A 27,389-nucleotide genomic window follows, 5' to 3' on the forward strand; every position below is an offset into this window, starting at 1 on the left:
TGACCTCATCATCTGTAATAAAGAGTCAGGCTCCATTTTAATCTGTGATCCTTGCTAGCGATGAGCCTTCCACCCATCCCTTCCCCACCCCACTCATTTGGTACTGAAGACAAAGAATCCCAGAGACTTGGCCCTGGTGGGAAGTCTGAATCCCACAGCCCTAGCCAGGGCTCAGGGACTCTTCTCAGTCTAACCACAGGGCATGACATACACTCATTAAACTCTCAGGTGTACATATTACACTGGTAGGAAATTTATTTTAGATCAGTTTTTGCCTGTGTCCCTAGAGAGCTTTCAAATGTTAACCGCTATAACATCCAGATTTAAGGAAACTGATGTCTATTTTCACTGATATAAGAAAAACAATAAATCCTTATGTAAATGTGAGAAGCACCTGGAAACTCTTCCCCTGCCCCCCCCAGGTTTATTGAGGTATAATTGACTAATAAAATTATCTATATTTAAAGATTACAATGTGATGATTTGATATACATATACAATATTTATACTTGAAATTTGCTAAGAGCGGATTAAGCCTTCTCACCACACACACACGCACACACACACGCACACACACAAACACACACACACACACGTAAGCACCTAGGATTGGAAATGATGGGTCATATGGTAATTTTAGGTTTTATATTTGAGGAACTCCCAGACCTTTTTCCACAGTGACTACACCATTTTCTATGCACACCACCCATGTATGGGAGTTCAAATTTCTAAACATATCCTCAACAAAACTTGTTCTTACCTCACTTCGACTCTAGCCATCCTAGTGGTGGTGAAGTGATTATCTCACTGGGGTTTTGATTTGCATTTCCTTGATGACTAAGGATGCCCAGCGTCTTTTCACATGCTGACCATTTGTTTATCTTCTTTGGAAAATAGTGTATTCAGATCCTTTGCCATATTTAAATTGAGTTATTGGACTTTTTATAATTAAGCTTTAAGAGGTTTTTAGATATTTTTGATACCAGTTCCTTATCAGATATATGATTTGCAAAATTTTCTTCTATGTGTTTTTACTCTTGCCTTAAAATTTTTACTTTTAACTGTGGTAGTATACACATATAATAAAATTTACATTTTCATCATTTGTAAGTATATAGTTCAGTTGTAGCACGTCAGAATTTGCTTTCTTTTTCAAGCTGAACAATACGCCATTGTATGCATGTGCCAACTCTTTTTGATCTATTAATTTCTTGATGGGCACTTGGGTTACCTCCACCTTTTGGCTGTTGTGAATAACGTGAATATAAGCAAGAGTGGACATATGCCTGCTTGAGACCCTGCTTTCAATTCTACTTCAATTCCTAGAAGTAGAATTGCTACTTCAGATGGTAACTCGGTTTGCAATTTTTGGAAGAAGCACCACGTTGTATTTCATACCATCAACATAATTTTATATTCCCAGTGATAGTGCACAAGGGATCCAAAGGGTGTTTTAACTTACTTGACAGTGTCCTTTGAAGCCCAAAAGCAATTAATTTGATGAAGTCTAAATTACTTATTTTTTTTTTCCTGTTTTTGCTCTTGGTGTATCATCGAATAATTCTTTACCAAATCCAAGGTCGGGAATTTGTTCCTATATTTTATCTAAATGTGTTATCATTTACTCTTATGTTTAGGTCTTTATCCTTTCTGGTAAATTATTGTACGTGGTATCATATAAAGATGAAACCTCTTTCTTTTGCATATGGCTATCCACTTGGCCCAGCACAAATTCATGCAAAGAATATTCTTGCCCCATTCTTGGCACTTTTTTCAAATATCAGTCGACCACAGACATATGGCTTTATTTCTCAAATCTCAACCTATCCCATAGATCTGTGTATGTCTATCTTTTGGTTAGTACCACTCACTCTAGATTACCATTGCATATAACATGGTTTGAAATCAGGAAATGTTAGTCCTACCACTTTGTTTTTCTTTTTTGAAGACGGCTTTGGCTAATCTGATTCTCTTGCAATTCCCCAAAATTTCATGAAGAGCTTGGCAATTTGTATAAAGGAATAAGCTGGGATCATGACAGGTATGTGCTGAACCTCAGAACATTTGGGGAATAGTGCCATTTCAACAATATCATCTTCTGATTCAGGAAATTGGGATGTTTTCCCATTTATTTATACATTTTTAATTTCTTTTGACCACATTTTGCAGTTTTCTGAGTATTCATTTTGTACTTTTTTCCCTAAATTTATTCCTAAGTATTTTATTCCTTTTAATTTTATTGTCAATGCATTTCTTAATTTCATTATCAGCATTGTAAGTGTATAGAAATACAATTGATTTTTATATTTGGTCTTTTTTTTTTTTTTTTTGGTGAGGAAGATCAGCCCTGAGCTAACATCCATGCCAATCCTCCTCTTTTTTGCTGAGGAAGACTGGCCTTGAGCTAACATCTGTGCCCATCTTCCGCCACTTTATATGGGATGCCGCCACAGGACGGCCTGACAAGCGGTGCATCGGTGCACGCCTGGGATCTGAACCCAGGCCTCCAGCAGCGGAGCGCGTGCACTTAACCACTACGCACACGGGCCGGCCCCTATATTTGGTCTTGTCTCCTACCATTTTACTTACCTTAATTATCAGTTCTAATAATTTTTTACTGGATTCCTTACAGTTTTCTAAAAACAAGATATCTCAACTAAAGTAGAGATAGTTTTACATCTTTCTAACCAATCTTTACGCATTTTATTTCCTTTTCTTGCATAAGTATTCTGGATAAAATCTCCAGTATATTCTGGAAGTGGCAAGAGCATATATCCTTCTTTGGTTCCTTACCATAAAGGGAAAGCATCCAGTCATTTATAATTAAATATAATATTAGCTGTGGCTTTTCCATAGATGCTCATTATGACGTTAACATATTTCCTTCTATTCCTGATAATCTGAGTGCCTTAATCATGAAAGAGTACTGGATTTTGTCAATTATTTTCCCTGACTCTATTGAAATGACCTGCCATTTTTGCTTTTATTCTATTGATATCCTTTATTACATAAATGCATTTTGAGACGCTAACCCAACCTCTCATCCCTGGAATAAATCCCACTTTGTCATGGTGTATAATCTTTTGTATATTGCTGGATTGGATTTGCTGGTATTCGTTGTACTGGCCTCATGAAATGAGTGCAAAGTATTCTCTCCAGTCTAACTTTAAAGAGTGTGTGAAGAATCGGTGTTAAATAATCTTTGAATGTTTCAGAGAATTCTGTGTTGAAGCCATCTAGGCCAAGTCTTACTCTGTGGGTAGCTGTTTGTTTACTAATTCAGTCCTTCACTTGGTCTAGTTCTATTCAGATTTTCCTCTTATTCTTGATTTAGATTCAGAAGTTTCTGTCTTTCAAGGAATTTGTCCATTTCATCTCAGTTATCTAATTTGTTGCCATACAATTGTTGACTGAATTATAATCATTTTTATTTGCGTAACGTGAGTAGTAACGTCCCTCTTTCTTTCTGATTGTATGAATTTCAATCTTCCTCCTTCTTCTCTAATTCAATCTAGTTGCCATATTTGTTCATCTTTCCATAGAACCCACTTTTGGTTTCACTGATTTTTCTCTGTGGTTTTTCTATTCCTCATTTCCTTAATTTCTGCTCTAATGTTTATTATTTCCTTTTCTCCTTGCTTTGGGTTTGGTACCTCATCTTTTCAAGTCTGTTAAGGTAAAAAGTTAGGTTATGGATTTGAGATCTCTCTTCTTTGTTAGTATAGGCATTGATGGCTATAAATTAATTTCTTTGTACTGTTTTAGAGGCAGGCCATAAACTTTGACCCTTTAGGTATTATATAATGTTCCTCATTATCTCTAGAGATATTTTTTGTTTTCAAGTCTATTTTGCTAGATATTTGTATTATCTCTCCAGCTTTCTTGGGAGGGCTATTTCCAGATGTATATTTTTGCATGCTTTTACTTTCAATCTGTTTGCATCTTTGAATCTATAGTGCGCTTCCTGTACATAGCATATTTACATCATGGTTTGTTTTCTAAATCTGAGGTGACAATCTCTCTCTTCTGTTTGGATTCTATTCACATTTAGTATTACAGACATAGTTGCAATTATATGTGCCATTTTACTTTTTTTCTACATTTCTCATGTAGTTTTTAGTTTCCCTTCTCCTTTTGTGAATTTCTATTGCATTAATTGAATATCTTCTAATGTAGCATTTTAATGTTTAAATGACTTCATTATATTTTTGAAGTTTTTTTTAGGGGTTGCTCTACTATTCAACAGATACTTTTTAATTTATAAGAAGGAGTTTCAGATTTCCACTATCTTAATTCCAGTGATATATAGAATCCTTACTCATACATAGCTCTATTCTCTGTTTCCATTTTTGTGGTATTATTGTTATACAGATTATATCTATTAATGATGTAACCAATAATATACTGTTACACTTATTTCTTTACCATCTGAACTCACTTCCTTAGTCCCACACAGCTTTGCTCCCACCCATGACCTTTGTGATTTTAATGACAAACAAATGACACATATATCACATGTGTATATGGACTAGGCATAACAGCACATTAAATACTTAGTATATTATACAAATCCTTTGATATCAGCTAAAAGAAAGGAGAAAATAGGTATTTGTCTTTCATATTTACATAATTACTTATAATGGTGTTGTCTTCATGTTGATATCAATTACCATCGTGAGTCACTTGCTTTCAACCTGAAGAATTCCTTCAGTAATCTCATAAGGCAACTGGCTATTAATATATTTTCTCAGTTTTTCTTAATCTGGAAAAGTCTTTATTTCTTCTTATATATTACAAGGTAGTTTTGTGCACTTTGGATATGTTATCCCTCTGCCTTCTGACCTCCCTTTTCTCTGCTGAGACATCTCTTGTTAATTTTACTGGAGTTTCCTGTAAGAGTTGGGTAATTTTTTCAATTGTTGTTTTTTCCCCCAGCGTATAGTTCCTACTTTCCTGTACCTTTGCGTGTCTCATATTTTTGACGCAAATTAGACATGCAACTGTGAGTATTGGGTCCCCTGCCTACTGGAACTTTTTATTGTTATTAGCTTATTTGTTCAGTGACTGGATGGATTATTTTAGTTGAGTCTATGCCCTCCACACAGAATGAAACCTCTGATATAGCTCCTAGAATCGGGCATGGCTTTGGGTATGTTTAACGACATGAGACAGTGGTATTGGTAGGGCTCTCTTCCTCTTTCATGGACACACTCAGTGGTTAAATTAGATTAATAGCTGGCTGATTGCTTTATTGTTTTCACAAATGACCTGGGGGCAGAATTCGCTCTACCAAATACTCCAGTGAAACTCGGGCTCTTTTGTAGAAATACTTTCTGAAGTCACTGCTTCATATTTGATCTGACCCTTGGAAGCCTCCTCCCAGCAGTCAAATTCCCTGGTTCTTTCCAGGAAACGAGTCAGCCTACAGTCTAAGCTGTATCTTCATTACATACAACAATCTACTAATTGCCTTTCACCTCAATCTCCACCTGCTGGAGAGCGTCCCTGTTTTGAACTTTTCATGATCTTTTGCTGGTCAATTTAATTCCTTTGGGAAGGAATTAACAGCTTTGTGTTTTATGGCTGGCTTTTCCCTATGTTCAGGTAAAATCTCTGTGCCAGGACTCTGGAGCTATGGTGGGGACAATAGGAAGCCTCTCTCTGGGTGACAATCCCATTTTAGGGGCTGAGTGATCAGTGCAGTGGAGAGACAACAGCCAGAGGTCCTCTTGATTGTCTCCTGTTACAGCCACCTCATGAGCTGGGGAAAGAGTGATCAGTGCCCAGTATTCTCAGCAAAGCATGAGCACAGCAGAGCCTCTGTACCAGGAGAAGGGGCTGGGTAAAAGAAGGGGGTCCCCACTGGTCATGTGAACCAATGAAGGACTTAAATTCAGCAATAGGGCAGGATGGGTAATATTGAAGTCCTGCTCATCCCAGGAAAAAGCCTCAAATCTGGAGACTTAGAGAGAGAGAAACGTGTCTTCTGGTTCAGGGTGCAGCACTCTGGAGAGAAGTGTTCACTTCCTGAGCCGAGAGTGGGGAGAGAGTGGCCATGGTTCAAATCCCACATACTCTCCCCTTTCTCACAGAATTTCCATTGATTTTCTGGAATAGATGTTCCTCATATGCTGTTTGCCTTTAGGACAATTTCCAGAGGCTTCAAATGGTTGTTTTCAAATAATTCCCACCAGTTTCACTGGGGAGTGGGTCAGTGGAGCTCCTCATATTATTATATGACCCTAGTGCATTTAATACACGGCCCACATCAGAAACCCTCTCCAGACTGATATACAAAATTGCTCTCCTCAAAGTCACCAATCACCGCTGAATGACTAAAGTCAATGGTAGCTGTAAATCTTAATATACTTGACAGCAGCTTTAATTCAATTAATCACAAACAACTTTGGTTTCTAAACACCACACTCTCCTGGTTTCCTCCTGCCCTATAGGCTGATCCTTTTCAATTTCCTTTGCTAGTTACTCCTCTCTCTCTGACATCCAAGTGAGGGCCCAGGACTAAGTCTCTGGATCTCTTCTCATCTCCCTCTCTCCCTGCCTCCCTCTCCCTCCACACCACTCTCTCACACACACATATACCCCATATCAAAGCCATCAGCATATTCTGCCAACCTGGTACCCTCTAGTCATTAGAATTATCCCCATTTTAGAGGTGAGGAAACTGAGCCACAGAAAAGTTATGTACTTGTCCAAGGTCACACAATTAATTAGTGGCAGAACTGGGATTTGTACCAAAGGAGGCTAGCTTTAGAGTTCTGGTCATCGAGGTTTCCAAAAAAATTGAGGTATAATTTCAAGAATGCTTTTTGATAACGACAAAAAATAAACAATTTCTAAGTTTCTTCCAACTAGGCAATTCAGTAAGTAAATGTACACCTAATATAAAACACAGCTTTGTAAACCAAAACTTATCTTTAATAGTCTATAATGGAATTTCCCACTCAGTTTTATAATCTTTGTGTTTGTATACATAATTTTTAAAAATTGGGATACTTTTTTCTGTTGCTTTTTTTTCCCAATTCGAAATGTATCATAACATTTTATCCATTACAATAAAGTACCCTTGCTAAAATTAAACTTCAAGTTTTTGGAAACCTTGAGAACTAAAAGTAAGGAAATTTGCCATTTTAAAACTACAAGCAATTTTTCTATTTCTCTAGAAATAGAGGATTGAATTCACCGTAGGGGAGGAAAAATAATTTTCCTTCTACCCTTCTATGTTCTTGGCTGAGATCCTCCTGAAATAAAAAGATAGATCAACAGGAGGAAAAAAAACAATTTTCATTATGTATGTATGGGAGCCCCACAAAGATATGTGACTCAAAAGGCAGCCAGGCTATTGAGGCTTATACACTTTCCTGAGCTAAGGAAAGGGATAGGGGTCTGGAGCTTCAAAAGGGGGAGAGGCAATTCACAGGAAGCTGAGAAGAGGACATCTGTGGTAAACAAAGTTTGCCCTGCCATGCAGATAAGTCTCTCACATGACAAAGTGATCACTGGTAGTAGCTCTCTTCCTGGTACAGGCCCCCTTTCTAACATAAATTTCCCTAACAAAAGGGTTACTTCTACTCTATTGTCAGAGCTTCTCCTGTGTCTGCAGTTTCTCAAAATAATCAGCTCAAAATAATCCTTATGCCAAAGAGGCATATTTTGGGCTGTCACATTCTACTATCCTTCATTACCTTTAACACATTGACTGTTTGGGCAAAAACACCCTTCGGTTTTGCAAAGAGGTAAAGATCCTATTCTGAAAAAGGAAATATTATTCTTCACGGAAATAGAACAAAGAATCCTAAAATTTATATGGACCAACAAAAGACCCTGAATAGCCAAAGTAATCCTGAGAAAAAAGAACAAAGCTGGAGGCATCAAAATCCCTGACAAAGCTATAGTAATCAAAACAGCATAGTACCAGCACAAAAACAGACACAGATCAATGCAACAGAACTGAAAGTCCAGAAATAAAACCACACATCTATGGACAGCTAATCTTCGACAAAGGAGCCAAGAACATACAATGGAGAAAGGAAAGTCTCTTCAATAAATGGTGCTGGGAAAACTGGCATGCAGAAGAATGAAAGAAGACCATTATCTTACACCATACACAAAAATTAACTCAAAATGGATTAAAGACTTGAATGTAAGACCTGAAACCACAAAACTCCTAGAAGAAAATATAGGCAGTACACTCTCTGACATTGGTCTCAGCAGCATCTTTTCAAATACTATGTCTAGTCAGGCAAGGGAAACAAAAGAAAAAATAAACAAACAGAACTACAGACTAAAAAGTTTCTGCAAGGCAAAGGAAATCATGAACAAAACGAAAAGACAACCTATCAACTGGGAGAAAATATTTGCAAATCATATATCTGACAAGGTGTTAATTTCCAAAATATATACAGAACTCACACAACTCAACAACAAAAAAACAAACAACCCAATCAAAAAATGGGCAGAGGATCTGACAGACTTTTTTCCAAAGAAGATACACAGATGGGCAACAGACACATGAAAAGATGTTGAACATCACTAATTATTAGGGAAATGCAAATCAAAACTACAATGAGATATCACCTCACACCTGTCAGAATGGCTATAATTACCAAGACAAAAAATAACAAATGTTGGAGAGGATGTGGAGAAAAGGGAACCCTCATACACCGCTGGTGAGAAAGCAAACTGGTGCAGCCACTATGAAAAACAGTATGGAGATTTCTCAAAAACTTAAAAATAGAAATACCATATGATCCAGCTATCCCACTACTGGGTATTTATCCAAAGAACTTGAAATCAACAATACAAAGAGATTTATGGACCCCTATGTTCACTGCAGCATTATTCACAATAGCCAAGACGTGGAAGCAACCCAAGCACCCATCAACTGATGAATGGATAAAGAAGACCTGGTATATATATACAATGGAATATTACTCAGCTTTAAAAAAAAAAAAGACAAAATTGTCCCATTTGCGGGCCGGCCCGGTGGCTTAGCGGTGAAGTGCGTGCGCTCCGCTGCTGGCGGCCCAGGTTCGGATCCCGGGTGCGCACCGACACACCACTTCTCCAGCCATGCTGAGGCCGCATCCCACATACAGCAACTAGAAGGATGTGCAACTATGACATACAACTATCTACTGGGGCTTTGGGGAAAAAAATAAATAAATAAAATCTTAAAAAAAAAAAAAGACAAAATTGTCCCATTTGCAACATGAATGGACCTTGGGGGTATTATGTTAAGTGAAATAAGCCAGACAGAGAAAGACAAACACCGTATGATTTCACTCATATGTGGAAGATAAACACACGGACAAAGAGAACAGATTAGTTGTTACCGGAAGGAAGTGGGTGGGGGGTAGACGAAAGGGGTAAAGGGGCACATATGTATGGCGGCAGATAAAAACTAGACTATTGGTGGTAAGCACGATGCAGTCTATACAGAAACTGATATATAATAATGTACACCTGAAATTACACAATGTTACAAACCAATATGACCTCAATAAAATAATTTAAAAAAAATTAAAAGCTAAAATTGCTCAGCAAGGAGGCAAGAAAACTGGATACATTTTATCTAATCTAATCTGATTTAATCACCGACCCAAGACTGTCTTGAGGAAAATGGTATTTTCAGAGACCCTCAGAAAAATCCTGTCACTTTTCATCATCTAATAATATTTCTTTTCTAAGAGAGAGATAAAGTTAGCAGATTATGATGTCCCTTATTTCCCAAACAAGGAAAAGCAATTATGATAGGATGACACTATGGACCCATTATGTCTGCCATAAGAATACAAAGAAGTCATCTTCACTTGCTCCATTTGAAATGATGGCTTGCCCTCAGAGATTTGCTGGGAGCAAATTCCTCTGTATGTAGCCCCACCACTATGTAGAAGGTCCCAGACGGTTAAAAGTAGCATCCCATCTTTGGGGCCAGATAGGGCCTCCACATACAACTCTTCAGTTTCTGCAATGCCAGTAGTTGATTCTTGCCACAGAGTGCTCACTTCCTGTCCCACAGCCCACCCTCACCCCTAGCTCTCACCTTTCTAAATTAAGGGCTATTAGTGGGGTTCTTCCACAATTTCCTTTACTTATTTCCTCTGATCCTGATGATATTATTATTTTTTTTTTTTGGTGAGGAAGCTTGGCCCTGAACTAACATCTGTTGCCAATCTTCCTCTTTTTGCTTGAGGAAGATGGGCCCTGAGCTAACATCTGTGCAAATCTTCCTCTACTGCGTAAATGGGACGCCACCACAGCATGGCTTAATGAGTGGCAGGTCAGTCTGTGCCTGGGATCTGAACCTGCAAACCCCAGCCCGCCGAAGCAGAGCACTCGAACCTAATCACTACGCCACCAGGCTAGCCCCCGATGACTTTTTATTTTTTCTATTTACTTTTTAGTTATTTATTTTTTTGAATCATATGAGTTCTTTTATTTTTATTCATTTATTTATTTTTTGGTGAAGAAAACTGGCCCCGAGCTAACATTTGTTGCCAATCTTCCTTTCTGCTTGAGGAAGACTGTCCCTGAGCTAACATCCATGCCAATCTTCCTCTACTCTTTGTATGTGGGACGCCGTCACAGCATGGCCCAACGGGTGGTGCACAGGTTCACGCCCGAGATCTGAACCCGGAACCTGAGGCCACCGAAGCGGAGCGCGCAAACCCAACCACTATGCCACCAGGCTGGCCCCCACCAGTGATGATTTTTTAAAAGGCAGTATTGCAGGGCAGGTCTAACATCTTCTTTCAACATAGTTCCTCCTATGTTACAGCTAGTAGATAGTCTCTAGTATTGTAGCGTGTGGATGGCTTTCTCCTCAATTTCTAGGACCCATTTGGGATTTGTCCTATTTTGGGGTCATCTTAAGTCAGTTTTGGGAATGTGGGGAAGCCTGTGTTGAGGCTTACATATTTCCTAGACCTCTATCCTACATAGATCTCCTTAAAAAATAGACCTCTTTTTTTTCCAAAAAGAAAAGATTTAGCTTTTATCAGTCAAAAACGTGGAACAGATTGGATTCTAGTAGAAAAACAATGTGCTTAGAAACTCTTGATAGGAACTAAAACATGTAAAAAAATCCTGCAATTTTTTTACCACCACAATATAAAAGTACTAGCAGTTCAGAGATTTATTAATAAGTTAAATTTCTGAAGCCCTGACCTTTGACAAACGTCAATGTTATTCTTTCACTACAGACAGAAGAGATGTCTTCCCTTGGATTGTTTGATAAAGCGTGCACAGTGTATTTATGGAGTCACTTGAGATAAAATTTTGTCAAGGAGTCCGAAGGTTATATTTTCTTGACATGCTTAAATTTGGGGTCACTGCTGTATCATAAGGAAGATTATATTTCAGAGTTATCTATTATCTGGAAGCTGTCTGAAGAGACGTGAAATTCGTTGACTTACAGAATTGGCAAGGATCGCAGCTCACATACTTCAACCTCCAGCTCAGTTCTGCAATCTGGGCTATGTTATCTCTGCCAAATGATCATCTCCCTGCAGTAAAAGAAGACTAAACTGCTCTACATAAAATGAGAGAACAAAGGTGGGGATATCTGTTCCTGAAGAACAGGATGAAAGGCAAAAAGAGTTAAGTTGAAATTAAAAAGCAAATACCAAATTGAGGCGGGAGGGGGGAATTGCAACAAGGGATAATAGCATCCTAAATATATAAATAAGTTTTAAAATTTAATCTTAAAAAAACCTTGCTTCCATAATACAAAACTAGTAAAAGACATGAACGATTCACATAGAATGACAACTGGACAATATACGGATAAAAAAGTTAAACTTTATTTAAAAGTAAAGGAATAAAATATATATATCTATACTCGCAAATTGCCAAAAGTTATTTTTGAAAGATATTATCCAATACTGCTCACCAAGGGACAAGGAAATGGGCACTCGCGTACACTGCTCGGGGTAGTCTAACCTGACACTAAACAGTACATATAAACACACAAAATCAGTCTATTCTGTAATATCATTATGGTTACAGTACTAAGAAACCTCAGGTTATCAAAAATAGAAATATTAAGACCAAAACAATTATGGGGAAACGGGGAAAAGAGTAGAGAGTTTCAGAACTGCAATACCAAAATTATTTTCACAGCAGGAATTTCAGTAAAGGTATTTTCATTCATCTAAGTACATTTTGTTATTTCAAGCTACAAATAAATTATTCAATGAATGTCAAAAAAAACTATCTTCATAGACACTGTTTTCTGAGTATAATGCAGCACTATTATAAAAGAGAGGGAGAGAGATTGAACAATCTTATGTGCCTGAAAACTAAAATGTAGTCTACCAAATAATATTTGTTTTAAGGAGAAAATTATGACGGAATTTTAAAAAGACTTCAAGCTAAATAAAAGCACTACATGAAAATTTTGAGAGATGCAGCCACAACTATATTTAGAAGGAAACATTTTGACATTAATAATAAACCAATAATAATTAACAAAATGCACTTTAATATGCCATGCATTTGTTAAAGTTATCACATTTAAACTTTTAAACGTGTTTAATGTTATCATATTTAAATTTTTTAATTATATTTTTATTGTAAAATATAGACTGGCGAAAATAGAACCAAAATACTTTTCAAAGAATGATCATTTTAAAAAAGCAAACACCTAGGTAAACACCACATTTTGTACAAAGAAAATATTGCTAAAACCTTTGAAGCTTCCTGTGCGCCCCTCTCTCAACCACATCCTCTCCCTCCCCTACAAAAGAAACAGTGTCCTGATTCTCTGACTTCAGAGTTGTTCCACCTATGCATACATTCCTAAAAAGACACTGCTTCATTCTGACTGTTCCTTTAACTTTACTTAAATAGAACAATATTGTATGTATTCTTTTGCAGTCTGATGATTTTGCTCAACATTGTCTTTCAGTTCATCCACGTTGCTGCATGTAGCTTTAGATCTTGTTTTCATTGCAGTACGATCTAAACATACCACAATTAATTATACATTCTACTGATGATAAATATTTGGATTATTTTCATTTTAGGGCTGCTATGAATATACTTATACTTGTTTTCAGTGCATATGGCAAGACTTTCTCCAGGTTAAATATCTAGAAGCAGAACCACTGGATCTTAGGATATGCACATATTTAAATTTACTAAGTAATGCCAAATTAGTCTCCAAAGAGGTTGAACCAATTTATATTCTCACCAGTAGTGCTTGGGAGTTTCTACTGCACCACATTCTTAATCCCAGGTATTATCAGACTTTATCATATTGCCAATCTCATAGACATTTAGGTTTCCTCTTTTGTGAAGTATCTTTTCTCATGTTTCCCATTTTTCTATTAGATTCCATTTTTTATTTTTGGTTATTTGGTAGGAAGTCTTTACATATATTGAATATCAATTTTTGTCAATTATCTGATTTGCAATTATCTTCACCCAGTTTGTGACTTGTGTCTTTACTGTTTTTTATGGTAGCTTTCAAGAAAAGAAATTCATTTTTTCCTGAGGAAGATTGGCCCTGTGCTAACATCTGTTGCCAATCTTCCTCTTTTTTCCTTTTTCTCCCCAAAGCCCCAGTAAATAGTTGTGTATAACAGTTGTCGAATTGTAGCTCTTCTATATGGGACGCCACCTCAGCATGGCTTGATGAGCAGTGAGTAGACCCAGGCCCAGGATCGAACCAGCGAACCCCGGGCCGCCGAAACAGAACACGCAAACTTAACCACTACGCCACCGGGCTGGCCCTGAAATTCTTCATTTTAATCTAACTGAATCTCACAATCTTTTCTGTTATGCTATGCAAATGTGTTTGCGCACACCCACACCCACATGTGCACTTTATTTTGCTTTGGGCATGCATATATGAGTGTAGTATTGTTTAGGAAATTCTTCCCTACTTGAAAACACAAAGATATTTTCCTGGAATTTATGTGTGTATGGTGTGAAGTAGGGATCCCATTTCATTTTTTAAAATATGGGCACCCAAGTGTCCCATTACTATCTTTTCTCCACCGATTTGAAAACCATCTTGTTATATATCAAATGTCCTTTAATGTGTGGTTCTGTTTCTGGATTCTCTAGTCTGCTCTCTCAGTCTATGTATCTATCCCCGCAACAATACCACACTCACCTAAATTCCACAGTTTTGTAAGTCGTTCTATCTAAGAGGGCTATTTTCCCCACCTTACAATTCTTCTTCAAGAGGCCTTTGAACCTCAGTATAAATTTGAGAATCATTTCATCAAAGGTCCACAAAATAATAAGGTCGGGATTTTCATTAGGATTACACTGACTCTATAAATAAAACTTGGGGAAACTGACATTCACATTATACTGAGTCTTCCTTGTATCTTTCTCCATTGTTTAAGTATCTCTTAATTTCTTTAATTTCTTTCAATACAGTTTTATCATTTTCACCATTAAGGTTTTGTAAAGCTTTTGTTAAATTTATTCCTATGTGTTTCATATTTCTCTATGCTGTTGTAAATGGCATGTTTTTAAATTTTCATTTTCTAACTGATGTTTCCTAGTATATAAAAATGTAAATTCTTTTTATATATTTGTTTTTGTATCCAGCCAACTTGCTAAATTATTATTTCTAAAAACGTTTTGTACATTCTTTTGGATCTTCCATGTAGACATTCAAGTCATCTATGGATAATAACAGACTTATTACTTGCCTCCCAACCCTAATAGATTTGTTTTACTGACTATGTTGGCTAGCTCCACTATGATGATCAACATAATTGGTAGTGGGCATCCCTGACAAGCTCCCATTCTAATGGGAATTCTTTGAACTTTCAGCTAATATTAAGAATGTTTTGGAAGCAACCAAGATGTCCTTTAGTATGTGCATGGATAAATAAACTGTTACATCCAGACAATGGAATATTATTCAGTGCAAAAAAGAAATGAGGTATCAAGCCATGAAAAGACATGCAGGAACCTTAAATGCATATTACTAAGGGAAAGAAGCCAATCTGAAAGGGCTACATACTGTATGTTTCCAACTATATGACATTCTGGAAAAGGCAAAATTATGGAGTCGGTTAAAAGATCAGTGGTTGCCGGGGGCTCAGGGGGAGGGAGAGGGGGATGAACAGGTGGAGCAGAGAGGATTTTTAGGGCAGTAAAACTATTCTTTATGGTGCTGTAATGGTGAATATATGTCACTATACATTTGCCAAAACCACAGAATGTACAATACAGTGAACCCTAATGTAAACCTACGGACTTTAGTTAATAACGATGTATCAACATTGGCTTATCAATTATAACAAGCGTACTGCATTAACGCAAGATGCTATTAATTAGGGGTGTATGGGGGAAGAAAGAATGATGTTTAATGTCTGTGGTAGTGTTTTCTATAGACACCTTTTGCCAGATTAAGTAAATTCTCGTGTTTCTAGTTTAAGTTTTTTTCCTTTAATCACAAACGCATGTTGACTTTTTACAAATGATTTTCTGTATCAAGATGATCATATGATTTTTTCTCCCTTAATATGTTAATTTGCTAAATTATTAGATATTTGTATGTTTGTGGAGCTCATAACCCTGGCTTTCATAACACTCTGGCCACTGGTTCATACAAGCCACCTTTTATTTAATAATATAATAAATACCTGTGAACCCAACATAGAAACTAGAAAATTGACATAAATATTTATACACCTATGTGATCTTCCTCCATTCCATCCCCCGACCTCCTCCCCTTACCCAGAGTATTTCCTGACTCTTGTAATCCTCCCACATATAGACAGAGACAGAGGTGTGTGTGTGTGTACATATAAACACATACATACATATATTTTTTTTAACAGAGCAGCTTTTAATATATTTATATCCAACAGAACTTCCTAAGGAACAATCCTTATTGTACAGGTCAGTGCCCTGGGTGGATGAGGCATTCCCCAAGGTGGAATACATACATATATTCCTGGAAAGTACATTTTTTGTTAAGTTTACATTGCTCTAACTTTGAGCATCATGGTACATTTAATCTTTTTGGAACTTATTCACTCAATTTTATGTAGTAGAAATTTTGCATATAGATGTAGTTCAATCATTTTGATAGCTATATAATAATCACTTGAGAATATACTTTATTTAGCCATTCCCCTGTCTGTGGGCATCTGGACTGTTTCCAGGTTTTTGCTTTTACAAATAATGCTATAAACTTTTTGTACATGTCTCCTGGTATATATCTGCAAGTTTATTCTGCACTTAGGAGTGGAAATGCTGGTAGATAAGTATATAAATGTTTAACTATTAAGATAATGCGAAACTCTTTCATAAATGGCTGTACCACCATTCCCACCAGAAAATTTTAAGTGATACTTTTGATCCAGATCCTTTCCAACACTTGGTACCGTCAGATCTTTGATTTTTACCACATGAATGGGCATAAAATGATTATCATACTGTAGCCTTTATATGCTGTTCACGTTATTTTCTTATCTTTTCACTGTTTGCAATATCTTTAGTTATATCCTTTTTTTTTCCTCATTTTGGTTACATGTGCCTTCTTTCTCCTTGAATGATCTTAACAAACATTTGTCAGTTTTATTATTCCTTTTAGCTTACTTGATATTCTCTACTTAATATTCATTTCTATTTCATTAATTTTTGCTCATAACTTTATTATTCCCTTCGCCTATCATCCTTTCTAAAATGAGGATTTACAACTATAATTTCCCCTCAAAGAACTGTTTAGCTAAGAGTTTTTATCTGTAGTGTTTCCATGAACCTTCAGTTCCAAATATTTTCTAATTTTTATTTAAAATTTTCTGTGACCTGACTCCTTTGGAACTATATTAAATTTTTCTAGTTACTCTTTAGTTATTGTTTTATAGCTTTATTACAGTATTATCAGAAAACATTCTATGAGTTATTTCAATCTTCTAATATTTGTTTAAACTACCAAGTGCTAGAAAAGGTTTATCCTGAAGTTGTTGGGGACGGTGTCCTATATGTATGCTCATTAGGAGACGTTTGTTAGAAGGAATCCATGGCTCTGAATACAAATTTAAAAAGTTGAAAAATAACTAAGCATAACTGAAAATGTAAGCGAGAGAGTACACCCAAAGAAACAATAAGGAAGAAAATAATAAAGGGTAGAACCCAATATAAAACAATAAAATGGTATAGAAAAAAGATTATTAGCACCTATAAGCTCCTTCTTTAAAGACTATTATAGACAACTTCAAGAAAGACTGTTCAACAAAATAATAATAAAATGCAAGTAAATATAATAAACTTAAATCAGGGGACAAATTATAGCTATCATAAAGATTTAAAAAGTAAAGTTCTACTATAAGAAAAACTATACTCAAATATTTTTGAAAACCTACAATAAATAAATTAGGAAAAATATATTAATGACACTATATAAATAGTGTCAAAGCACTATATAAAATAGAAAACTTGAATAGGCCAATAACATAAAAGGAATTAAAACAGTAATCTAAAAATCTGTTGATAAAAAACAACTTTTCCCAGATGGTCTAACAGGGGAGTTTCATTAAATTAGAATAGATAATCTCTATGTTATATAAATTTATGAAAAATTGTGATATGTCCAATCCATTTTTCATGTTAGTACAACCTTAAAAAAAAAACTGATGAAGACAATATGGAAAAGAAAATCACAGGCCAATTTCACTAACAAACATAGAGGCAAACTCCCTAAATAAAATATTAGCTAACAGAATCCAACTGGGAGTTTGAAAAAATAACCCTAAAAATACTTTTATTAAGCATTTTATTAAGAGTTTATTCTAGAAATTCAAACATGATTTAATATCAGAAATTTATAAATGTATTTCACCACAGCAATGGAGTAAAGAAAACACATGATTATCTCAAGAGACATAGGAAAGATATTCGATAAAGTTCAACATTCAATTATCATTTTTTTCTAGAAAACCAGGAATAGAACAGAAGTTCTTTAACTTCTTGAAGGCTATGTATTAATGCCCTATAGCAAACATCATAATTAATGGAAAAACTTTTGATGTATTTCTTTTAAGGTCAATAACAAGGTAAAAATGCTACCACCACAGGTACCGTTCAACATAGTACACGACATTCTGGCCAACTTAATAAGACAAGAAAAAGAAATAATAGGCAAAAACAATTAAAATAAATTGTTATTATTTGAAGTTGATTTTATAATCCACATAGAAAACCCAGGATAATCACCGTCTAATTAAAAGACCTTATAAGAAATCAAGATATAAAACCACAGTTAAAAAACAAAAACAAAAAAAACAGCGGCATAAGATCAGGCAAAGATCAATGGAATAGAATAAAAAGCCCAGAAACAAACCCATCTGCATACAAAAATTTGGTGCGTGATAGAGGTGGTATCACAATCACTGGGAAAGGATGGATTATTTAGCAAATAGTGCTGGAAAATTGGTGCACTCTATGGAAAAAATGAAATTGGATCCTTACCTCATATGGTCTCCAGATGTGGTCTCCAGATGTATTAAAACCCAATTCATGAAAAGGAAACAAAGTATAAAGCTAGTAAAAGGTTATATAGGAGGGGCCGGCCCGGTGGCACAAGCAGTTAAGTGCCTGCACTCCGCTGCGGCAGCCCGGGGTTCGCCGGTTCGGATCCCAGGCATGCACCGATGCACTGCTTGGCAAGCCATGCTGTGGCGGTGTCCCATATAAAGTGGAGGAAGATGGGCATGGATGTTAGCCCAGGGCCAGTCTTCCTCAGCAAAAAAAGAGGAGGATTGGCAGATGTTAGCACACGGCTGATCTCCTCACAAAAAAAAAGGTTATATAGGAGAATATCTTCATGATCTTGAGGTAGAGAACTATTTCCTATACAATATTCTCCAAGAACAAATCTTAAGGAGGAAAAGTGACAGATGTTACAATAACAAAATTAAAGGTTCCTGTTTAAAGAAAGTCACCAGACACAAAGTCAACAGATGGATAACAGACTGGGAGTAAGTAATTGAAATGAGAATCATTAAGAAAAAGAGAGAAAATCCCATAGAAAGATGGACAAAGGATATGAATAAACAATTTACAAAAAAAGAAACGTTAACTGCAATACATAGGAAGACATGCTCAAACTCCCTCATATTCATAGAAATGCAAATTTAATAAGGAAATACTATTTTTGCACATAAAAATAGCAAAAATTATAAATTCATGTATTTCCAAGTACTGACAATGTTCTAAGAAAATGCTAATATTGTATTTCTGATCATAATTAAAACTTCTGCCCCCATTATGGAGAAAATGTTGTCAGTACTTACAGAAATTAAGTCTAGGGATATCCAATGACCTGGAAATCCTACTCCTGGCTATACACTTCAGAGCAAACTCTTGCACAGGCCCATGAGTGTGCATAAGTGAGCAAACTTTGCACACTCACAAAGATATTCATGGTAGTACTGGTCATGACACCAATAAGTAAAATTGGAAATGTGCATATAAAGAAACACTCTAAAGTGAGATTTAGTAAGCTAAATGTCTACGTAGAGATATATATAGCCTCATAAACACAGTATGGCATTAAAAATATATAAAATGAGACATATCATAATACCATTTATAACAAGTTAAGACACACACATACAATATCATATACATTAAGAATAAAAAAGGTAGAATGGAGGAACATATATTCAAATAAAACAGGGATTAGGGATCAGGGGATTGGGAACAGAAGTAGAGATGGAGTATATAATAACATAAAACAAAAGAAAGATTTTGCATTGATCAATAGTAACGTGCCATGAATAAAGTGAGAAGATATAATTAATTCAATTCAGTAAACGTGGAAACCAAAAAGTAAAAATAATTTGATTAAATCTGGGAAAAAAACAAACCTTATAAGCCTTTAAATATTTATACCAGTGAGTTTTTTTTTTTTAGTTCTATTACTGGTGGCCTTGAACTAGCAATTTTGACAGCAGTTCACTACAACTAAAAGTAAACAAAAGAACAATAAAAAATTAAATTAAATTAAAAAGCCTAAGTGGCAAGCCATTCAAATAGAGTTCTGTGTGCCTATGAGTTGCTCAAAACAGCTGTTTTCCTACTGGGCTCTATGCTATTTTCCAAAATGCTATGACTTGATAACAAATGGAGGTCTGTGTATTAAGTTTTCATAAAGCAAGATGGCTATAGCATGATGAATCAATTAGGGATTACAGTGTGAAACAGTCTTAATACACATAGGGGCCAGCCGGTGGCGCAAGCAAGTTAAGTGCGCGTGCTCAGCTGCGTTGGCCAGGCATTCGCAGGTTCGGAACCCCAGGCGCGCACCGACGCACTGCTTGGAAAGCCATGCTGTGGCGGCGTCCCACATAAAGTGGAGGAAGATGGGCACGGATGTTAGCCCAGGGCCAGTCTTCCTCAGCAAAAAAAAGGGAGGATTGGCAGATGTTAGCCTAGGGCTGATCTCACAAAAAAAAAAAAAAAAAGAAATGCACATAAAAACAAAGCCTTCAAAATTCCAAAAATAGCTTCATTGAAAGTTTCATTGCAAAAAGTTAATGAAAAATTAAAGATATAAGATGTACCTAAAACAAGACTATATGACTATAAACAAAAGTTCACCAAGTTAATGGCCTTACAGACACCCTCATATCTACCTTCAAAGGAGGGCTCCCATATAGGCCCCTCTCAAGTTGACAGGACTCTGAGGGATTTTTTGGTAAACTACTACATTATTTCCTTAAAGAGCCAACAAAAACTATAATTAAAATTAGTGAAAAATCTTGCCAAATTCTGGTAAATACCAGAGCTACACCCTCTACTTGAAACCCTATTTGGAGCCTGCAGATGGGACCCTGGGAGAACTGGCAAAAGCCAACTTTGGGTGAGAATTCTTACTAGGGCCAGCTCTCCCGGATCACTATCTGTAGTGCCCAGCCGAGAGAGCAAAATAAAATTTCACATTGTCCCTTCCTTTCCAAATCTAGCCCCGTTGGTTATTGATCCTTTCTTTCCCAAAGATAGCAACTGCCTTCTTGCTTCTCTTCTTTTATGTCCTAAAAGCCTGGCTTGGCTTTCTGCCGGCCTGGGACATGCAAGTTGTCAGTTCTTTCTTTTGGCTATCTTTGGGAGTTACACTAGATCTTGTGAAGATAACATTTTGCACCCTCCTTGGGGACACCTCTTGAGTCCAAGAGGTTGTTCAGTATTGCCAGAAGTATTCACTGCTTGTCCTGGCAGAAGCCTGACAAGATATCTGAAAGAATTTAATAATTTTCTAATCACAAATTTGGCCAAATTGCAAGCTGATATTCAGTGCTTGATAGGAAAAAAATTTTTTTGCCTTCTTCTCTAAGCTAAACGTACCCAGAGAGAAAGAAAAACATTTCAACATAGGTGGAAGGGTGTGTCAGTCTTTTAGCATCTAGGCTACAACCCAATTCCTTGAGGAATTGAGAGCAACTGTCCTGGTCTCACAAATTCTTGCAAAACTAGAAATGCAGCTCTACCGGCAGTTAAAATTCCTTTTATCGATCCCCAAACCTTCCCTATTCATCTCCAAAGGCTTATAAATTATTGGCCTTAGGAAATCAAAGTTCTTGGACCAACTTGCATTCCTTCCCTGTGCCTCTGAGATGTAAATGTTAAATTACAAACTTTAGGGAGGTAATTCTTAGAAGAAAAATGAAAAAGGGAAAGGTCATTTGAAACGGGCAAGTAAAAATCTTTTAAATGCTTCTCCATAGATATTAATGAAAGGCTTTAGCCACCTGAGCAAGTAAACTTATTCCATCTACCAGAAAAACAACTAGATTCCACTTTCTAATAACTAGTGAGATTTACATTATCATACCTATCTCATCACTAAAATTTTAAAATAAAAACTCTAAGGTTTCTGTTTACGTTTGTCTGTATGCATTGTAGATAGATGGTATTTTTTCCACGTATGGATGGTATTACTAAAATAAATTTGTAAATAGTTCCACTTAATTGGCTCAAACAAACAAGTCCTTAGTATTCATCAAATTCTCAAAAATATAATAGAAACTAACCCAAATGCTTTTGAAGTTCCATATGGGAAAATATTTGGTATCAAAGCTAGTTGAAGTTTGTTGATTTAATTAGAATAGACGTGTCTTTAGAGTTATCAAGATTGAATATAATGCAGACATACAACTCTTATTCTGCTTGGGTTTATTTTTTTATTTTTTTAAATGTGTGCTTTATTACTTTTTTGTGTGTGAGGAAGATCAGCCCTGAGCTAACATCTGCCAATCCTCCTCTTTTTTGCTGAGGAAGACTGGCGCTGGGCCAACATCCGTGCCCATCTTCCTCAACTCCATATGGGACGCCGCCACAGTATGGCTTGACAAGCAGTGTGTGGGTGTGTGCCCGGGATCCGAACCCCGGGCCGCTGCAGCGGAGCACGCGCACTTAACCGCTACCCACCGGGCCAGCCCCTTCACTTGGGTTTATTAATCAAATGAATTCACGTTATCTCTTACAAAATCTGTCAGCAAGAAAAATTAGTTTGGATTGATAGCTGACTTGGTCTAATGTCTAATGAAGTTTTTACAGGTAATCTAAACATCATTGTTAAGAACAAGCAAATTAAATAGATGTAAGTAAGGTAAAAAGTTCAGAGGTGAATATTTTAAATAGTCTCCCCAAATCTTTTTGGTAACCTTTAACCTTCAAGTTTTGCTGAGTTAAGTTAAATGATGAGTTCAGTTAAAATGACTACATATCCAAATCATTTCCAAATAAGAGGAAATACTCAAACATTAACTACTAAACATAGGTTTATCTACGTTTTGCTTTCTTCTACAGATGAATTAAAGATATTTGGATCTATTAGTAAACACGTCTTGTGCCATGCTGAAAAATTTACTATGAGGAAGCACATTTCTAGGAATTATAAAAAGTATTTATAATACATCTGCCAATCTGCAGAATGCTGTTGTAAGAGACAGTTCATAATTGCTTGCTTCTTAGTTTTCACTAGCAATTAAAATTTTAAGGATTAAAAATTGTAATATATGTAACTAAAACTACTAAGAATAATAAGGAAAAGGAATTTTATGTGTGCTCAGGGCTGGCTAAGATTGGAATAAATTTAATTAAGTAAATGAGTTGTAATATCAAAAGTAAACTGCTGCAAAATTAGTATTTTGTTTTCTCTCTGTTCAAAGGAGAAAGTTTTCTTGAACTACTGGTCTGCTCTTGATAATCAGAGACTATAAAAGGTTTGTTTCTTTACCTTTTTAAGTAATCTGCCTAGAGAAAAAAAACAAATATCTTGTGTCTTGCAAAATAATCACCTATGTTCCATGCTGTCTTCACCAGGTCATTGATTACTTAAACTCTGTACTCTTGATATCAAAAGAGCTAAATTTTGCTCACAACTATGTGAACTTCTCTATTTGCCTTTGAAATCTTTTATTGTCACTTTGGTCAAATAGACAATTAAGTATTATTTCATAATGATCTGTGATCCTATTTAGGCAAGTATCTGAATCCTTTTGGTATTTTTGACAAACTTCCCAAAAATCCAATTCTAAATGAAGTCTTTTTGACTTTGAACTAAGTGTTTTTTTCCAGAGGGCCCCTAGAACAGCTCAAAGGATTTGTTCTCTCTCCTTATAAAAAGGGAGATGTTAAACTAATTAGGTGTATTTGATATGTTAAATCACATGAGAAGCACTGTCAAACAAGAATACTAAGCCTTCTATATGGTGTGTCTGTATAGATATGTGTTCTAAATGTTCCAGAAATTGTGTGAAATTCCTGGAAATCTGATATGCCCTGGTATTATGTTATCAGTCAAAATTCCAGCTATTATCTTAAAATGCTGTATGTTACAAAAACAACCAATTTTCCTTGTCAATGCCATTATAATGAACTCTCATCACATTTTTAACTATGGGCATTTTTAAGTCTTTTGTCATTTACAGAGAGTTATTGTTTTACTCTGATGCTTTTACAAAAGTGTTCCTGCAAAAGTGCTTCATCTTCAAGGAGATTAAAGGAAGGGATTTTTTGACAAGTACAAATTTCTGATAACTTTAAGATTATAAAAATGAATTGGTAAGAACAAAGACTGCTCTTAGATCTCCATGGAAAAAACAATAGCAGGTCCTCTTCTCTAACCAGATGACAGCCTAACCTCAGGGACTTGTACCTTGGACATGCCCCTCCCAGCTGAAGAAGGCTGCACCAGATGTTCCTGACAGATGCTGGAGACCTCCAAATCAAACTGATAAGGAAGAGAAGTAGTTGACATGGATGTAGACTGCTTCCTCCTAAGATGATAAGACTTCTCCTTTAGTTAAACATAAAACACTTTTCTTTCTTTCCTTTAGTCTGGCATTAGCCTGAAGAGATAACACCATCATCTCTATCCCCCTGGCCATTGCTAAGAGGGGTAACCTCTAGAATTTAGACCAACTTTTTATTTCAGTCTAGCAGACAATCTGACTCCTGGCTTGAATGGGCAAATGCAACAATCCCTGTAAGTGAATCCATTAACAATGCCACCTTAGCGAAAGTGGTTTGTGTCCTTATAGGATTTATCTTAGTCTGTAGTGGTGATTATTCTCCTCAGGCCTATGAATGCCTGGATGGCTGGCACATATTGGGCAATGCCTCTTAGGCTGTCTAACTGAGCCCCTAAGTTTTCACAAGTGAACCACGACATCTCACTGGTTGATTCCCCTAAATTTATAGCATTGACTTAGAAAGGACATACCAAAAGGCATTCAAGACTCAGGATTCACTTCCTTTGACAGGGCCGTACTTCCCTGGTTAGGAGTAAAGGTAAATGAGAACATAATCAGAGAACCTCTCCTTAGCTCTTGAAGATATCGCAAAATCCATTGCTAAGACACGAGCTGCCCAACACGGATCCTTGGACTCTCTGGCCAAAGTTGTTCTTGGTAACAGGACAGCCCTTGATAATCTTTTAGCTGAGGAAGGAGGGGTCTGTTCTGTGGCCAAACCTCCTGTTGCACCTAAATTAACACTTCCCAAAGGAACAACAAAAACAGTGAATTTCACAGCAGTAGCTAAGAGTGGCGCTAATGCCTTAAATATTGATCACATCTCTCAGCTAAGCTGAGAGTCTGATCAAAAACAGGGAAATTGTGAAAAAGGAAACCACAAGCCACAAATGGAGTCACTTTTGCTAGGCCCACATCACCAAACCAGGGCTTCATACCTAACTGGACTGCAGCTTCAACCTTCCCGGGGAATGTAGTCTAACCTGTCAGTCTAGGATTTTCTTGTCAGCACCAATGAGGTAATCTGCCACATGGGCCCTCTCCATCCCCAAAGGAAGATGAAGTAATCCAACTTATAAGACTCTTGTGTCCCCAAAGGGAGGTAACCTTGCCTAAAATAATCTTTTTTTCTCTTTATGACTTCCTTATCTGGCCTTTAAAAACCTTTCCCTTTCTGTAGCCCTTCAGAGCTCCTCTCTACTTGCTAGATGGGATGCTGCCCAATTGAGGAATTGCTCAATAAAGGCAATTAGATCTTTAAAACTTACTCAGTTGAATTTTTGTTACTGAACACTATTAAATATAAAATATGGTTCATACACATTCTTTTGTTTATCATGAATTGTTTATTGTGAATATCAACTTTTAAAAACTCAGCCTGAGATTTAAAAGTGTATCTGAAGGCTGCTCCTAGCATGAATTCTAGCAGCGGCATCTAGATTCCCCATGCTCATGTAGATAAAAATATAATTCATTTCACGTCCGTCTCTTCAGCATTTATGTAAAAAGAAGCAATTAAACCTATATATTTTTTCTTCCCTTTGACATGCAAATGTCAACTGGTTTACATTGTGAAATATGCTTTGTTTTCTTGTTCATGTAAAAATAAATCCTGCACCTATTTTCATATCAACTGTGGTGTGTGACCAGCACATCTGATGGAGAACACTGGAGACATGTTACTAATGTCCTTGACCAGGCCATCCCTGGTCAAAGACAGGACCCAGTGGTCAGCAGGATGTCAAACTCCAGGCCATCATGCTAGAGGGTGCCCTGGCCAACAGTCAACCTCATCTTCACATTTTTACAGACCTGTAGCTCCTTGTCAATGGTCTAGCTGCCTGGCAACAAGAACATCAACTCCTTATCCAAGGTCATGCTTTTGGGAGAAAGCATTCTGGGATAACCTTGCTCATAATTATGCAAATACATAAGAAGCTCACACATGCCTCTGCACGTACTAAAAATCAAAATGGAGAGCCTCACTTCAACCTTCAGGCTGATAAATAAGTTACAATTTCTGAAACACACACTGACACCTGCGTTGCACTCAGAAGTAGAGAAAACAAACAAGGGGGTGAGGGAGGCGGGCTTTGGAGCATCAAGACAGTGAGGGGCCCCTCTGTTCCCATGGGAGGATGTGAATGGCTTATCTGAATAATTCTGTGGACAGACATGGTAATGATACCCACTACACTACAGACTAAGAGTGTAATACTATTCTGTGAAAGTATAATACTATACACTACAAAACTAATTATACATATGTTAATTTTATATAATATATTCTACTTGTATATAATACATACTATTAGGTATAATACCATACCATACACTACATGTACTATATACAGATAATATACTATATACACTGTATACATATAAAAATATATATACTGTATTCTACATTCTCTCTCAATATATACAGATATACACACAAAGATACATACTATATGAGGCATTAGATAATTTTATACTACACACTACATTATAATACAGTACACAAATATCTGTTTTTAATATAGATGAAAAAAGCCTCCACAAAATACCAGTACAGTGAATCCAGCAATATATAAAATGACGTAAACACCATGACCACATGGGATTTAACCCAGGAAAGAAATGTTGGTTTACATCTGAAAATGAATTAACATAAGAAACCATTAATAGAATCCATGTCATTAACTACAGAATCATCTCAATAGATACAAACAAGCATTAGACCACGTTCAACACCCCTTCACAAGGAAAACACTCAATAAACTATGAAAAACTCCCTCAGTAAACTACCTCAACCTGAAATAAAGCATCAACAAACACCCACAGCTGACATTATTCTTGATAGAGCAAGACTGAAGGCTTTCTCTCTAAGATCAGAGAGAAGACAGAGACGTCTGCTCTCACCAGTTCTACCCAACGTGGTAGGAAAGGTGCTACCAGGACAATTAGGCAAGAACATGGAAAAAAACACAAAAAATTTCAAAGGACATATACGCATAGGTCCACAGACATAAAATCACACAGACCTTGTCATGGCACATATAAGAGGACACACATGGACACAGACAGACAAACTCACAAACCCTCAGAGTTACTGACTCAGAGACACACAGACGTTCCCACAGACACACACAG

At 36.4% G+C, this 27,389-nt stretch overlaps 2 protein-coding genes across 4 annotated transcripts in view; one reads left to right on the plus strand and one right to left on the minus strand.

Moving 5' to 3' along the window:
- LOC131394539 (zinc finger protein 709-like) overlaps positions 1-27,389 on the plus strand; it is a 212,571-nt gene that overhangs the window by 110,510 nt on the left and 74,672 nt on the right. The window lies entirely within an intron of this gene.
- LOC131394526 (zinc finger protein 709-like) overlaps positions 1-27,389 on the minus strand; it is a 58,467-nt gene that overhangs the window by 14,687 nt on the left and 16,391 nt on the right. The gene's annotated exons all lie outside the window — the stretch shown is intronic.

Source organism: Diceros bicornis, chromosome 30, assembly GCF_020826845.1.
Source record: "Diceros bicornis minor isolate mBicDic1 chromosome 30, mDicBic1.mat.cur, whole genome shotgun sequence".
NCBI lineage: Eukaryota > Metazoa > Chordata > Mammalia > Perissodactyla > Rhinocerotidae > Diceros > Diceros bicornis.